The 16380-nt window shown below is 39.4% G+C and overlaps 1 protein-coding gene across 5 annotated transcripts in view; it reads left to right on the plus strand.

Moving 5' to 3' along the window:
• The window catches only part of DTNA (dystrobrevin alpha), a 394651-nt gene that overhangs the window by 173643 nt on the left and 204628 nt on the right, over nucleotides 1–16380 (plus strand). For all 5 annotated transcript variants that reach the window (XM_082668517.1, XM_082668516.1, XM_082668515.1 and 2 more), the window contains exon 2: nucleotides 8588–8717. The gene's annotated coding sequence lies outside the window, so the exon portion shown is untranslated. The remainder of the gene's footprint in view (nucleotides 1–8587; nucleotides 8718–16380) is intronic.

Here is a 16380-nt window from a genome sequence, read left to right on the forward strand (position 1 = left end):
TATGTTACATTTAAAAGGTTTATCATGGTCATGTAAATACATTTATAAGTAAATATTTTTTTAAATTTCTAAGTCAATTTCTAATAAGTTAAATATTGATAGATATAACACACATAATCACAAGCTCTATGGGGCCTTCAGAACAAAAGGTTTGCGTACCTATGATGTAGGGTATAATATTTTTTTTTAACTCCAAAATGGCATGGAAATTACTGATACCAAATTAAATGTATATCTTTTATCTCCATTTTGTTAAAAGACACTCATCTTCTCTGAGTCAGATGAAAATAAGTCAGGGTCTCAGGTGTCCTCAGGGGCTACTAGGACATCGGGCATATTCAAGGCCATCAGTCAAGGTCATAGTGCACCACTGAAGGGCAAGGCCCGAATTGGCTCCCAAAATCAGATCCTTCTGTCTCTTTATGATTTCCAGAAGAAGCACTTCTTTGTCTAAGAAAGCACTCTCCATATTTTGCACATAAATATTTTCTCTGGGGAAACAAGATACATGAGATGTATTACAAACAAAAAAACAACGTTTGTCACTGAAATTGTGTCCAAATAACTGCTATTATGCAGACATGTTTTTTAATGAGAGTGAGCTTTCTGGTTAGGTTTTATGTAATCTATTAGAGAAGAGTAATGTTTAAAAATGTGGAATTCTCTCTGCTTAGTACAAAAAGTTAATTCAAGATATTTGGAGGAGGTATGGTTCTCTGCATGGAAACCTTTACTCCCGTATTTATCCATCACTTCGTTAATGTTAAGAATGTAACTGGTAAAGGTCCAGAAAATCTTTTTTTAATGTGGCTCCCCGACCCCATATCCCGTTTCATGACTTCTTTCCCTCCTTTCTCCTTTACTCCCTCTTTCCTTCCTTTCTTCTCTCCTTCCTTCCTTTCTTCTTTTCTATTTGTTTTGATCTTTACATCATGGTAAAATCAAACAGAACATATCAAATCACAAGGCATGATTAATCTCTAAGAAGTGTGCAGGACTTTAGCAAATGAATGAACATAAATTTGAAACAGATATTGATGGTCACATATCACCAGGGAAATTTCAGTAGAATCTATGATATACCTGCCTGCGGCTAATTAAAATTTTGTCTTTTTAAAAATTCATTGGATAAATCTTTGACACACTCTGATTTAACACTCAAAGTTCAATTTAATTCTCTTTTTGATCAATTTGGCAGGTGTACTGAGATGCAAGAGACAAAAGGCTGAGCTTGGGTAAATCTTTTTTCTCCTGGTCAGCAAAAAATCTGTTCATCTTTCCGCCTTTCTTGGAATTAAGTTCAACATGAAGAGCTTAAAGTTTTAATGAGGTCACCGCTAGGGGATAGTTTTTGTATGTACTCAGTGTAGGTGCATATCGTTCATAAAAGGAGATTTTCATTTAAGAAAACTTTTGAGACAATTCAGTTTAGTGATTGTGTAAGTTAATGAGACACTCACTGGTCTCACAGTTGTATTTTTTTAAGCTACAAAATGAGGTAATCACTCTCTCTAAAAGCATATTCTGGAAAAAAAAATGGCTCCTGTGTTTCTGATATTTTGGGATACATGGGTTTTGTACAGTAGAGGTTTCTATAACAAAATAAGCACTACTATAAAATAAAATGATCTACTGCCTTCTTCTGAAATATGACAGAAATGCGTTCTGTGTGGATGTGAGCATGTATAAAGCACATTTGCAAACTAAAGAAGGGTTTGGTGACTTTGGGTGCCCCATAACTTCATATGTCATATCCTTTAATTAGCAAGTTTGATAAAATAATTTCATAGCCAGAAATGAGGAAGTATTCATGCTGAATATGTGTGGATCACTAATAATAAAAAGGATACAAAAAACAAAATTAAAACTTGAAATAAAATTATATATAGTTTATAGTCCCTCAATTTCATTAAAAATTATGTGTGTATGCATATATACGTATAGATAATGAGATATAATGTTTAGATAATATAATAAATGTAGAATACCTTCATAGGGATTGTCTCTGGGTAGTGGAATGTGGATGACATTAGTTTTCTTTATAATTTATTATATTTTCCACATTTCTTAAAAGTACTTTATTTTTTTAAAAAACTCTGTAAGTTTCCAGCCATCTCTGATTCATTTTTCATTAAACCTGCTTCTTCATAAATAGTGGTGTGTAGCTAATTACTTTTACATTTATTATTATTATTATATAATTTATTTATTTATTTTTGGCTGTGTTGGGTCTTCGTTTCTGTGCGAGGGCTTTCTCTAGTTGCAGCAAGCGGGGGCCACTCTTCATCGCGGTGCGCGGGCCTCTCACTATCGCGGCCTCTCTTGTTGCGGAGCACAGGCTCCAGACGCGCAGGCTCGGTAGTTGTGGCACACGGGCCTAGTTGCTCCGCGGCATGTGGGATCTTCCCAGACCAGGGCTCGAACCCGTGTCCCCTGCATTGGCAGGCAGATCCCCAACCACTGCGCCACCAAGGAAGCCCTACATTTATTATTTTAAAAAAGAAAAAATGATGGACACTCAAGTGAACTCTCCATGATTGAGCTCCTCTGTGAGGGACACTGCCCAGGTTCAGTGCAAATCATTAAACATATGGGGAGGATGTTCTTTTAAAATGCAAATATCATCTGGGTAAGCAACTGCCTTCGCCTACAGTGAGATGCAGCAGATAGAAACACAAAGGCATTCCCTCTGAAAAACATGCTGTACAAGGAACAGAGCTGAGAAATCCTTTATAAACCACCTTCTTTCTTCTCAGCACCTTTAAAACAGTTGACTGAATACCCGCCTGAACTGATGTTGACAAGCATATATTTTTTTTCTTACGGGTTCCTGAATGTCAGCAGGCCTCTGGCTTTATGCTGGGAAAAAATTCCACATTCACTGCAGAATGTATATGTCCATTCCTCTGACAGCTATTTCATCCAAATAGTGTTGTTCTCTCCACTTTATCTTACTTTAACCTGAGTGATGAAGTATAATTTTTTTATCGCTGTCTGTTGGTGAAATATCAAGAGGAAAACGGGACACTCTGCTACTATCTTCCACTTGCTCAAATATCCTCTTGTGGTCTTGTTATATGTCCTAGGGGGTAGTAAAGTAGGTGACTGAGAGGTGAGGCAGGCAGTGACTCTACTTTCCCTGTGTAGGTATCTAGATTTTTAGAATTGTGAAGTACAGCCCATGTTTCTGCCATCATTGGGCTGTATATAATCTGATGGACAGGGATTACAGATGCACGACTCCCTCTGAGATTAGATTCATTTCCCTGATTATTTGGCCAAAGACTTCAAAACTTCACAGAAATGAGGTGTCTGCACAGCAAGAAGCAGATGCAGCCAGTCTCAACAGTAATTCCCTTGGCGCCCAGAATTTCTGCTGGGATTCTAGTGACTCTGCCCTTCTGTGATTGGGCGGATCACACTGGATCGGGGCAGCTAGGCTGTCCCACCGCTACAGCCTCTTTATCCTCGGAGCCTGAAGCAACAATCTATGCGCTTAATAGGAAATATGTGCAGACATCCAAGACCTTCCTGGTTCTCAGGCTGAACTCTGTGTCAACAAGAACAAATCTTTGGAACAAAGAGGGTGCCCCAGTAGCCATCCCTGTGCACTAATTCTGTCTCCAGCTTTAAAGCATCCAGAAAGGCCCATCTCCACAGTCTCCTCCCTGATTCTGACCTAATAACCTTGTATCTGGAGTGATTCTGATTTTAGTCCAAAGGCCATGATCCCAAATCCACTTTACTGTAGCTCCCTGAGCCACTTTAATGTTCTTAGGCCAGTAACTAATGATCTGGTGACATGATCTCATAAGTTTATACCACAACTCTGTGTAGGAAAGAGTGAGAAAACACTGACCGTCAGAATGTTTGCTAATTGTTCCACCATCAATTGAACAAACATTTAGTGAGGAGAATTATTCATCATTAAAGATGATGTGCTAAAGACGATGAAGAAATAAACAAGACAGTCCCTGCCAAGTTGCATATATTCTTATACAGAGAAGAAAATTTATAGCAATTGTACGTAGTAACGTGTGCTACAGGGAAGGAACACAAAGCATGGTGTGCAGACGCCAAGGTCCGGGTACGGAGGGCCTTAGAGTAGAGCTGGGCGATGCGGGAGGAGTTTGATGCAGTAGGTAGAGTTGGAGGAGCTTCCAGAGAGGAATTAGGCCTAACTTGTGTGGCGTCAGAGGTCTGGAGGAGACCAGTGGTAAAATTAGAGGACACTATTAGGACTGAGGGGACTCGAACCATCTAACCAGTGTTTCTTAGCCTCGGCAGTGCTGTCACTTAGGACTGATAATTATTTTCTGACGGGAGCTGTCCTGTGCCTGTAGGGTGTCCAGCAGCATCCCTGGCCTCTACCTACTAGATGTCAGTCTCACTTACCCTCCCTCCACCATCAGAAATGTCTCTCTACATTGCCAACTGTCCCTGGGGTGGGGACGAAATCATCCCTGGTTGAAAAGCACTGGTCTCAACCAATACCCTCATTTTACTAATGTGAAAACGGCAACCCAGTTAAGTATAAATGATTTGCCCAGCTAGTTAGTGGGAGAGACAAAAATAAAACCCGGGCTTCTGATCTTATTCAGCCTCCTTTCTGTAACATCACAAGGTGCTTCAAGGACCTTTCAGATCTAAGTTTTTCCCCTTCCTCCAGCCTCATTGTCGTTAGGTAGTTAGGGATCTGACTGATGCTGTGTGTGTGAACAGGGGTAGCCAGAGTCCTGAGCTCGGCCTCAGCACTGGCATGACACCCTAGCATGCCACTGGGTTTTGGTTTTTTAATTTTATTGAAGTATAGTTGATTTACAATGTTGCATTAATTTCTCCTATATAGCAAAGTGATTCAGTTACACATATATATTCTTTTTCGTATTCTTTTCCATTATGGTTTATCACAGGATATTGAATATAGTTCCCTGTGCTATACAGTAGGACCTTGTTGTTTATCCATCCTATAGATACTAGTTCCTAGCATGCCATTTGTGACTATGGCAGCAAAGAGTCATTCGTAAAAATCAGGACCTATTTAAGTTGTTGGGAAATTATCTGCACGAGTAGTTATTGTTTCCCAAGTGACTTTGACCATTCTTAGCCAAATCCCTTAATAACTGCTACAACTTAAGACAACTGACAGTGTAAAATACCAGAAAAGCCCCACATGCATGCTTATGAGTGCAGTGCAACGCCCCATCTTTGCATTTTTCTGGGGAGCCCTTTGCAGACCTCTGGTCTTCATCGTCTGTAACTGGTCCTCAAAACACTGAACCTGCCCCCTATGACTACAGTGATCTGAAAGTGGTCTCCATCCTAACCTCTGAAGTCTAGAAAGCTGGACTCATAACACTATAGTCTCCCAAGCATAACTAAAAGAGAAGAAAAGGCTACAGAAGACATACTAGACAACCTCGTCTTCAGTCCTCCTTTTCACAGTTAGGCAATCCTAGTTCTACCTAACAAGGAAAATAGACATAATGCTCACTTGGGTTCTTCATTTTTTCGGAGTGAATAAAGGCCTTTGAATTTTTCCCATTGTGAGGAAATTATTTTCAGTATGGTGCAAACTCATAGGGGTAGAAAGAGGAAACTGGATCAAATGTTTATAAGAAAAGAGGACCACGAGGTATATTCATTCATTCATGCAATAAGTATTACTGCCTATTTGTTAGGCATTGTTCCAAGCCTCAGGGGTACAGTAGTGAACAAAGTTCCTGCCTTCGTGGAGCTTATATCCTAGCGTGAAGTGACAAACAATGAATAAATAATAAGTAGTAGAAGTGCTATGTGGGTGAATATATATGAAAGTAAGCAATAGAGAATGAGGGAGCAGTACTGTTTTAGGTGGGAAGATCAGTAAGGACATGAATGTGAATAAAAATGTGAATATTCACTCCAGTCTAATATTTGGTTTCCTCCCACATAACCTCATTTGGGAGTGTATGTGCTTGATCAAGTCCCACTACCACCAATGATTATCAAGCCTTTATTTAAATTGATACCATGAGTGTAAAGATTACTATCTTGTTTTGGTGGTCCATCCTGTTTCTGTGTGCTCTACATTGAGGAGATTATCTTAATAAGAAACAATCCGACCCCAGCAACTTCCATCCAAACTATAGGACTAAAATATGGCGCCCCAGATGAACCAAATACTTCTTTCTCTTGTGGTACCCAGTGGTAAGGTATTGACTCCTAACTCCAATCCGGACACTGACCAAAAGCTCTTCAGGGAGCCAGATGAAAGGAGACAGAGTTTTATTTTATCCCATGACACTAAATTTTAACTTCAAGTCACACAGTCCAACTAGAATTTGATAGCTGATGTAGAATGAAATAAGTTAAAGAGAGAAAAGTATCATTTTTTCTTCCTAATCAATGTTCACATGAGAATTTTGCTTTGCAAGTGTCTACCGGGCTTCTGGGAGAATAGAGGGGAGGATGGATGCCTTTAATTCAGTGACAGTTTGGGAGGTGGCCACCCTCAGACTCAAGACTAGAAAGAATTATGGATAATCAGTCTGCATCCTCTGAAGTGGTCTCAGGGGACAGAAGCCAAGAGGGGTAGGGATGGAGCTGCCTACCAGACAGCTGGTTTCGATCACTGCCTATGAGATACAGGCTGAGATGGGGGCCACTTCCTGGTCGAGAAGGGATAGCAAAAACGAAAGCTGGCTCATAATCAAGATATCATCCAAATGGCAACTTTCACTGCAGTCACAGATCCCAGTTAAGGCGTGAAACCTGAACCTCCCTGTGGGTCCTTTCACACAGCATCTCTATCTGAGCTCATCGCCCTCCTAGTCGAATGCAATCTGGGATGACCCAGGGACCTGGGCAAAAACCAAAAATGCAAAACGTGCTTCCCAAAATTGCCAGGCAGAGGAGTATAAGCAGCAGCTTGATCCTAAGAGGTGCCCAGGCCTAAGGGATTTCTTGAGTGACTCTACGTTGCCAGATATAACTGGATGTAAGTTTATCTGTATGTGTAAGATTTATCATACACATATATATAGTCATATAAAATTATATAAGATGGTGTAAGATTTCCATTTATTTCCTGTTGCTCTGACTTGGAGAGCTGCATTCATGAGGGAGGGATAATATTTTTAACATATAACTTATTCCCAGATGCATAGGTCTAATTTACCCAAACCCCAATTTTTTTAAAAATTAGTAGCATGTACGTTAAGAAACCAAAAAATATCTGAAAGTGCTACTGTTGTAATAATACATTTAATTCAAAGAATGCCAGTTGTATGCATGTCCCTAGAATCTAAGTACAGTGAAAGACTATTGGGTTCTAATGTGAGAGAACAGGTGTTAATTGTGTCGTGAAAATCTCTTTATATCCTGTTAAATAAATATGATGCAATCATGAATATATCTGAGAACTTGGATTAGAGGCAGAGGGAAGTTATTGTATAGAATTTTCTCTATGAACCCAAAAGCCTAGGAGGCCTGAAGCCATGAAAGTTAAAAATAATTATGCCCTTGTTTTAGATAACCTGGGCCGAAGAAGACAGTTGGGAGAGGAAAGCGAAGGGTGGGTCTGGAGACAGAGGCCATCTCCCACCAGCCAGAGTACAGAGCTAGGCTCCTCTGTCCCTTCCTTTTCTGGCTTCACTGCCATCAGACATCTTCTCTGCTTTATTTGCTGTGATCCCCCTTCCCCCCATTCTCTTCCTTCTTCTGAACATGGGACTTCCTGACTTCACATTTCTGCTGCTTCAAGCCACCTAGCACGTGGGATAGTAACATCCAGCCTGTGTGTTGGTGAAAAGAAGAAAGGGGGGAAGGGAAGGGGAAGAAAGAAAGGTGGGAAGGACTAGCTGATGAGAGATGGTGGGTAAAGCATCTGGTCACTTTCATGCAGCAGGACTCTTGGGCAAATTGCCGCGTGCGACCTGGAGCCTCTCCTTCCATTCTCATCTGTGAGTTTCTCAGAAGGCAAAAGATTATAAAAATCATTCCACCTTGTTAAGAAACACCAACAGACCATATTCTGAACTATTTACTATCTACGTCATTGCTCTACAACATCATAAAGCGTGCGGATCATTCAATCATGTCAGGGTGCCTCTGCGGTAGCCTACACCTGCATCTACCATTGGAGGCGATGCCAGTCTGAGGATTCTGCCTTCAACTGTAGTTTCCTTGGCTTTAGGAGAAATTATGGTGACACAATATTCCAGAAAATTACCAACTTGGAAAACAGAAGATTCCAGGTTTTCCCATTTCTGGGTTTTTAATCAACCAAAAACAAGAGGCAGTGTTAGCAGCCCAAGGTTCAAGGCTACTCTGTTACTAACCAGCTGCTTAATCTTGGACAGTCACTTTACCCCTCTGGTCCTCACCATCCTCCTCTGTAAAACAACTTCTGGCACAAATGTCTATTTTTTCAACATTTCTTATAGTAAATGAAAACCAAAGTTCTGAGTTGAGTATTACAAATCGTCCTTAGTGGATGAACGGATTTGTAAAACACCATATGTTCTAGATCTGCCCATTCTGTTTCTGTAATAAACATGTAAGTGTGAGTTGCTTAGTTAAATAAAAGTGTAATTTCTCATTGCAGATAAGTGAGATTTACCAGTCCCTGGATGAAACGCTTGGAAAGTCTTTAAATGCCAGAGTTGACTGCCATTTCCAAGAAAAGAAAATAGATGGTTTTGAAAAGTCCATGCTGTTTCTTCATTGAATTTTAGGTGAGTGAGTCTGAGACAAGAAATTTAAGATGGACATTGAACTACTTCCCCTTAAAGTGTTTCTCTTCTTTGCATGAAAAGAAAATGGGGTTCAATATAACCAGCATTTTATACTTTTAATGAGGTGCCACATAGTGAAAGACTTAGTTTCTGTGCCTTTTGTTTATTTATTTTTATTATCAGAAACCATCTTGAATGATGAGGTGTAAGACACAGAGATGACCTTGACATCTCTTGCTGATTTCTACTAAGCAGATGCGGTAATACTTCATTCTATTCTACAGGTCATCAAGTTTTTAAATATATAACAGTATTTAATATCAAAGTAATAAGCAAAAATGAGCTAAGACCGTGTTTTAATGATATAAATGAGAGAAAAATTTAATGGTGAAATGACAGTTTAATCATTACAGGTCTGGGTGTGAGATAAGGCTAACATTTCAGAGGCTGCCCCCCGGGAGATCTCATATTGCTTAATTTAAGGCAGGGCATGGTTTAGGTTAGGTGTGGTTTTCAAACTGCCGTGCACAATTAATCATGCACATGTGCTCACACAGTAAACTTTGTTTTCCTGATCATGAGATAGATGGATATATATTTTTTACATCACCATACGTAATTACCCTTCCATGCTACAAAAGACATGAGCGTACAAATTGGTGCCTATTAGTCTGCAGTATGCCACTGTCATTTCTCAGCAGATCAGAGAGGAATAGAGGAATTGAGTGGTGGTCTTATTGAGGAAATTGTGTGGCTTTTTCCACCTCCTCCTGAGTCCTGTTTTCAAAGTGTGGCTTTATTATCTACTGTAAAGATTGGTGATTTCCAGAACATCAGAATGTACCTCTGTTCTCAGTTCTGAATAAAACAATGCAACTGACAGAGCATTGACCACTGTCTAAATCTAATCCAAAATGACAGTGATGACTCCTTTCTACCTTTTATTAACTTCAAAGTGAAGGTGGATTATTGTCTCATCATCTTAAGGGGGTGTAAATTTGGTTTATTGAGGTCATATGTGGAACTAAAATGGTGATTTCATTTATTTACAAGATATTTGTTGAATGTAATTCCCAGGAGCTAAACTTAATGCCCTTTAAAAATATCAGTAAATCAGTTTGCCTAGTGTAACGTTGCTCCGGAGGAGAAAATGAACATGGAAAACTTATTTTCTTAACTTACTTAACTCTCAGCTTTCCACTGTGCTGGTCTGGGCCTGTTTTGTTTTGTTTTTTTTTAATATTTATTTATTTATTCATTTATTTTTTGCTGTGTTGGGTCTTCGTTTCTGTGCGAGGGCTCTCTCTAGTTGCGGCAAGCAGAGGCCACTCTTCATTGCGGTGCACGGGCCTCTCACTATCGCGGCCTCTCCTGTCGCGGAGCACAGGCTCCAGACACGCAGGCTCAGCAGTTGTGGCTCATGGGCCTAGTTGCTCCGTGGCATGTGGGATCTTCCCAGACCAGGGCTCGAACCCGTGTTCCCTGCATTGGCAGGCAGATTCTCAACCACTGCGCCACCAGGGAAGCCCCTGGGCCTGTTTTTAACTTCACATCCACTCCTTGCCCTGCTCCTATTCTGCTGATTCCTTGGGGGCTGACCCCTAGAGGCTGGGTTTTCCAGCCCCTAGACCCCACCCCCTGTTGCCTCTAGCTTCCCGCAGTGACCTTGAACTCTGAGCTCCAGTAATGTCACCTCTTCCCTCCGTCCCTTGAGACTTGTGGGTAGTGGTGTCTGTGGCTTCCTGCTGGTACTAACCTCCAGGTTGATTTGCTATCCTTAGTTTAGCTTCTCAATTCTTCCATCATCTGTATAACAATTTTCCTGTATTAAATTCCATCTGTTTTAAATATTTAGACTGTTTTCTCTTTTCTTGGTTAGATCCTAACCGACCCATCAGTACTTCATTAATTTCTCCCAAAATTATTGGAAGAAAAGTGAACAGGGATTACTTGCTTCTCCCAAGGAAAATAAATGATTCTCAGGAAAGAAAATTTTAAGTTAAATGTAAAGCTGGATATTTTTACACTGAAAAAAACTAACCTAATATATTTAAAGCCATATTCTAAGCTATACAATATTGCAGCATTAACTTGTTAGTGTTAACAGAGTCTTTGTCAATATTCCCATTTTGCATATCAAATTAATGGGAAGATTTTTTAAATTCTCAGATATGTGCCAAATATGAGTTTTCTTTTCTAATATTCGCATTTCACAAGCTTCTGTACGACCAGTATAAGAACTTCATAGGGCATCAGTCTCAGTCCTACATTCACATTTAAATCTCAGCCTTCAGATTTATTTTATTAGGGATCTGATCACTGTCTTTCAGTAATGGTTGTTTGCTATTTGAAGATCCCTTATGGTCCGAACATTTCCCATGTGCCTTAATAAACACTGAGTATACTGGAAAGCAAAGTGATGAGGATGCCGCAGTCTGTCCTTTTTGACAGGTGAACGATTCGCCGCTGCCCAACAATCGCACTCACTCTAAAGGGCTTCCTGGATAGTAAAGAGGCTTTGTACTTAATCGTTTTGGCACTTTACTTGGTTATTTTAAACCCGAGTGCCTCGCTATTTTCATTTCCTTCTCATTTATTTATGTAGACGTTTTCCTTTTCAATCTTTTCTCAGAGGTCATGATGACTGCTCATATGTCCATTTTAATGTATTGTGGGTACACTCACAAGGACATGGTGTCCCTCCTACCAACAAATTTTCATCTGTTCAACCAACGTCAGTGTTAAACCTGCAATACCTAACTGAGAATCCTTTGAGACAATGTGAAAATGAGGTCATAAGCAGAATTTCCTGGACCCCTCCATAACCTAAAATTGGGAGACACAGGGATGTGTAGCTTAATGGTATGGTTTAAAATGCACTATACAACTGATGTCCTCACATCTTCCTTAGTTTGGTACAACACCGAAAATTCTAGTCATTCACATTTCTCTCTAGTTTATGGAAATGAGGCTTTATAAAGTCATATTCAGAAAAAATAGTCTTGGGAAGAGAAATACACCCATTAATAATGCATACTACATTACACATAAGTCGAATGAATTAGCAAGGAAGAAACTCCTGAGACAGTGATGCAAACACTCAGCTTCTGAGCGTTTGGTACACATAAGTGGGCAGAGACTACTGAAATCATCTCACTAACTTTGTAATACTGCCTGGTGGGTCAAGGGGAACACCCAACATAAAAGGTAACTCAGGCTGAACATACCTTAATGTCATATTGGAGGAGGGGGTAGGAGAAGTGGAATTATTAGTCCTGAAACTAATGAGCAACATTATGAATAGATATTTTAAACCACTGGTGCCCAAAGAGTTGTAGAAAGTGCTTTAACCAAGATATAGTCGTAGTACTTCTGCTGAACCACAGAATATGATGTTGGAAAAATCAAGTGCTATCCATCTGTTAAGGGAAATCATCTGTTATCCTCATCTTTGTGTTACCAAGTCCAAGCTCTTACTGCTCACTGCACAACAGGCCAATAAACTGAAAGACAAGTTATTGGGACAAGGAATAATGACTTTATTTGGAAAGCTGGCAGACCAAGAAGATGGTAGACTCGTGTCCCAAAGAACTATCTTGCCTTAGAATTCAGGCTTCTTTTATACTAAAAGGGGAGGCAGTAAAGTCAAACGTTTCCTGGTTCTGGTCAGCCAGATGTGTTAATTTCTTCCTCCCTGCAGTCATTCACAGGTGGGCCTAGTCAGGCTGTTTCCTGTGCGCTAAACAAAGGTATCTTAGCTTAACACTCATTACCGGGGAAGAAGGGTTCCCAGAAATGGGCCATTATGTATAATTTAAGCTTATAGACAGCGTCCTTTTAGTGATTAACTTGTAATGGTATACAAAAGTTCTTCCCTATTATATTTGCATCCCTGGAAACAAGCACAGTGCTTGGCACACTGTACATAATTTCTAAACAAACACTTGGTGAATAAGGACATAGGCACAAAGCAATTGCTGGTTAATGCTTACTGAGTTCCTACTTTATACCAAGCACTGTTTTGTATGAACATATACTTCATTTCATGTTTAAACAAATCTATAGGTAATATTATCATCTCCTTTTTTAAAGATGAGGAAACTAGGGCCCAGGAAGGTTAAATAACCTGCCTGAGGTTCAGTAAATTGGGGTGAAAGTTCAAATCCAGGCAGTCTGGCTTAGAGCCTGAGCACTTAATTATTATGCTGCACTGTCTCTTGTGTAATATAGTCATCAAGTAACTTTAAAACACAGAAGCAACACTGTTTATTATCTTAAAATGTATGTCATATTAGAATAAACCTGTATTAAGAAATCTTGCTCAAACCTCTAACAGCCTCACTTTGAACACAAATTCCCTCTTTTCAGTGTTCCTAAGCTCCTTTCCTTTTAAAACATGACTGCCTAAATCAACTTCCTAATTGACATTCAGATCTCATCATTTCCATTCTTTAATGGTTTGTCCTGATGTTAATATTTTAAAACCCTATTGCTCTTTCATGCCATTTGCTTAATGGAAGAATGTATAATCTTGAGCAGCAAGTTACTTAAGCTCTCTGAGCTTCACATTCCCCACCTGAAAAGATATATCCAATTTGTTGTGAAGACTAGAAAATAATATCCATAAAACAACAAAGTACAGTTCCTGGTATGTAATAGGTACCCAGCAGAACAGCAACTGACCTAGTTAACCTCACCCACTTCAATCACGAAGCCAGTGTTGGCCGCCCCATCGACTGCAGAGCAAAATCTGCCTCCTATATTCCTTAGCATGTCATAACAGAAGCACAACAGACCCCTTGAGTCTCAGCACCTGCCTTTGTTCCTCATCAGTTGACCTTGGCTAACATGGGGATGATCTGCCTTCTCTGAGCCATGTGCTTTTTGCCTTCACTTTTGCTCATACTGGTTCTTCTGCCTAGACGTTCCTCACATCCATACCCCCCTCCAAATCCCCCCTTACCCACAAGCACACGTGCACTCTTCAGAGACTTGGAATATCTTAGTCATCTTTCAAGATCCACCACCTCTATTGCTACTGTGGGTTCAGTGAAGTCATTGATGAACTCCTCCTGGCTCAACAGTTATCAGTTCTATCTCTGAATTCACATAGCCCTTTGGACCATTTCTAGGAGATCAACCCCTACTGTAGACAAGAAAAAGAAAACCCATCTCATTCAGTCACTCACAGTCTCATGTAATTCCTCATGTTATCTGTCCATCTTCCCTTTGTCAAGGACAAGTACCAAGTTTTTTGGTTAGTATTTGAATCTTCTTTACCAAGCTCAGAGTAGTCCCTTTTGGTTTTGCATGAAGCATGAAGCGTCATATTTTGAGAAAAGTTTGAGTGTTTTTAGTGTGGTGAAGATTCTCATACTTCGCCCAGCCATTACAACAAAAGGGGAGTGCTCCATCAGGGGAAAGGGGACCTTATAGGGAGGATCTGTACCATTCTGTGCCAAGCACCAAAACAGATGCTCCACAAACGTTATCTTATTTAATTTTCATAACAACCCTTCAAATTGCCTATTATTTCCCTTCTTATTTAGACAAAAGCTAGGATTCCAAGAGTTAAGGTAAATTGTTAATGTCATATTTCTGGTAAGTGGCAGGACAAGAATGGTAAGTCATATCTTTCTACTGCAGCAAATTGCCACTCTAAAAGAGCTTTCCGTTTAATCCTATAAGAAGAATATGTTTGTAACATCATGCTAGAGTTTTCCATTTAAAATATGCCCTGAGGGTAAGCTATTTATAAGTCCACAAATCTTTTTTTCATGGCAAATAAGTTTATGTTTAGGTTGGTGCTAAAAATAGCACTATTTCTGTTCAACAAGAGTTTAAAAGATATAGCAGCTTGTGGTTCTGACACCTATTTGTGCAAAAACCTCATTTATTAATGTGAGCATAAGCCTGAAAATGATATCTAAAGCTGTAGACTGATAGAACTTGAGGGCTAAATGTTATGTCGAATCACCACTAGAACTGGGGACTTTTAAAGGCAAGGAATTCTCTTCCTTTTTCCTCCTTAAGAATATCTATGAAATGAATATTTATAACTAATTATGAAAGGATTTGCATTGGATGCGAAATAAAAATTTCTCTAGACATAATGACACTATTAGCACTTCTTAAGAGAGTACATAAACTTGTTCTGAATTTTTTTAAATCATATGATTCAAATACCATGTATAATATAAGAATAATAACCGACATGAAATAAAACTCCAAGGTTTCAAAAAAGGAAAGACAAATATGATATCACTTATATGTGGCATCTAAAAAATGATACAAATGAACTTATTTACAAAACAGAAATAGATTCACAGACATAGAAAACAAACTTATGGTTACCAAAGGGCAAAGGTGGGTAGGGATAAATCAGGAGTTTGGGATTAACATATACACACTACCATATATAAAATAGGTAAAGAACAAGGACGTACAGTATAGCACAGGGAACTATATTCAGTATCTTACAGTAACCTATAATGGAAAAGAATCTGAAAAAGAATATATATCTACACATATATATGTATATAACTGAATCACTTTGTTGTACACCTGAAACTAACACAACATTGTAAATCAACTATACTGCAACCAAAAAAAAAAAAAAGCAATCCTCTGACTTCATTTTAATTGCAAAAATCAGTATCCAGAGAAGGGTTCCTTCTTTTTGTGAAAAATCCTAATGATTCTTATGCCACATTTTTATACCTATAATGATCATTCATTTATTCATTTGTTCTTTAAATATATATTACACATCTCTTATGTTCCCTGACCCTGCGCTAGGAACCTGGTAGCCTGGGACAAATAAGGTATAATTCTTCCGAGTAATATTCTAGTTAGAGTTGCCACAGATTATGTCTTAGCACTGTAGAATTTCAGCATCATAGGGGATATTTTAGATTGTCTAACCTAGACCCCTGTCTTGTCCGTTCAGGCTACAATAACATAATACCAGAGACTATGTAGTTTATTAAAGACAGAAATTTATTTCTCACAGTTCTGCAGTCTGAGAAGTACAAGATCAAGACACCAGCATGGTCAAGTTCTGGTGAGGGCCTATTTCCTGCTTCATAGCAGGTGCTTTGTCTCCTGTCCTTATATGCAAAAGGGGCTTAGGAGCTCTGTTAGGCCTTTTCTATAAAAGCACTAATCTCATTCACGAGGGCCCCACCCTCATGACCTAATCACCTCCTGAAGTCCCCACGTCTAATACTATCACATTGGGCATTAGGATTTCAACATATGAATTTTGGGGGGACACAGACATTCAGACCACAGCAACCCCTTAATTTTATGTTGAGGAAGTTGAGACCCAGAAAAGTTAAGTAATACCCCCAATATCAGCAGCAAAGCCACACCTAGGACCTATCTGAGTCTCTTACCACCTAGCTGCTCTCCTCCATGAAACAAACAAGCCAATATTCCTATATTCTTGATCTTATTTTCCCCCAAGAGAAGTTTCCACATGTAAAGAGAGAAGACTGAGGAAATAGGCTTGATTTGGGTTTTATTTATAATACATAGAAGTAGGGTTACTATTCATCAAGGACTTACTGAGAATTAAGTAAATATCAGGAGCTTTGCTAGGTGCTGGACATCTGGCTAAGCAAAACCAGAAATGTCTTCCTGGCCCACATCTTGCTTACTG

The sequence above is a fragment of the Grampus griseus genome, assembly GCF_964374135.1.
Source record: "Grampus griseus genome assembly, chromosome: 12".
NCBI classification, from domain to species: Eukaryota; Metazoa; Chordata; class Mammalia; order Artiodactyla; family Delphinidae; genus Grampus; species Grampus griseus.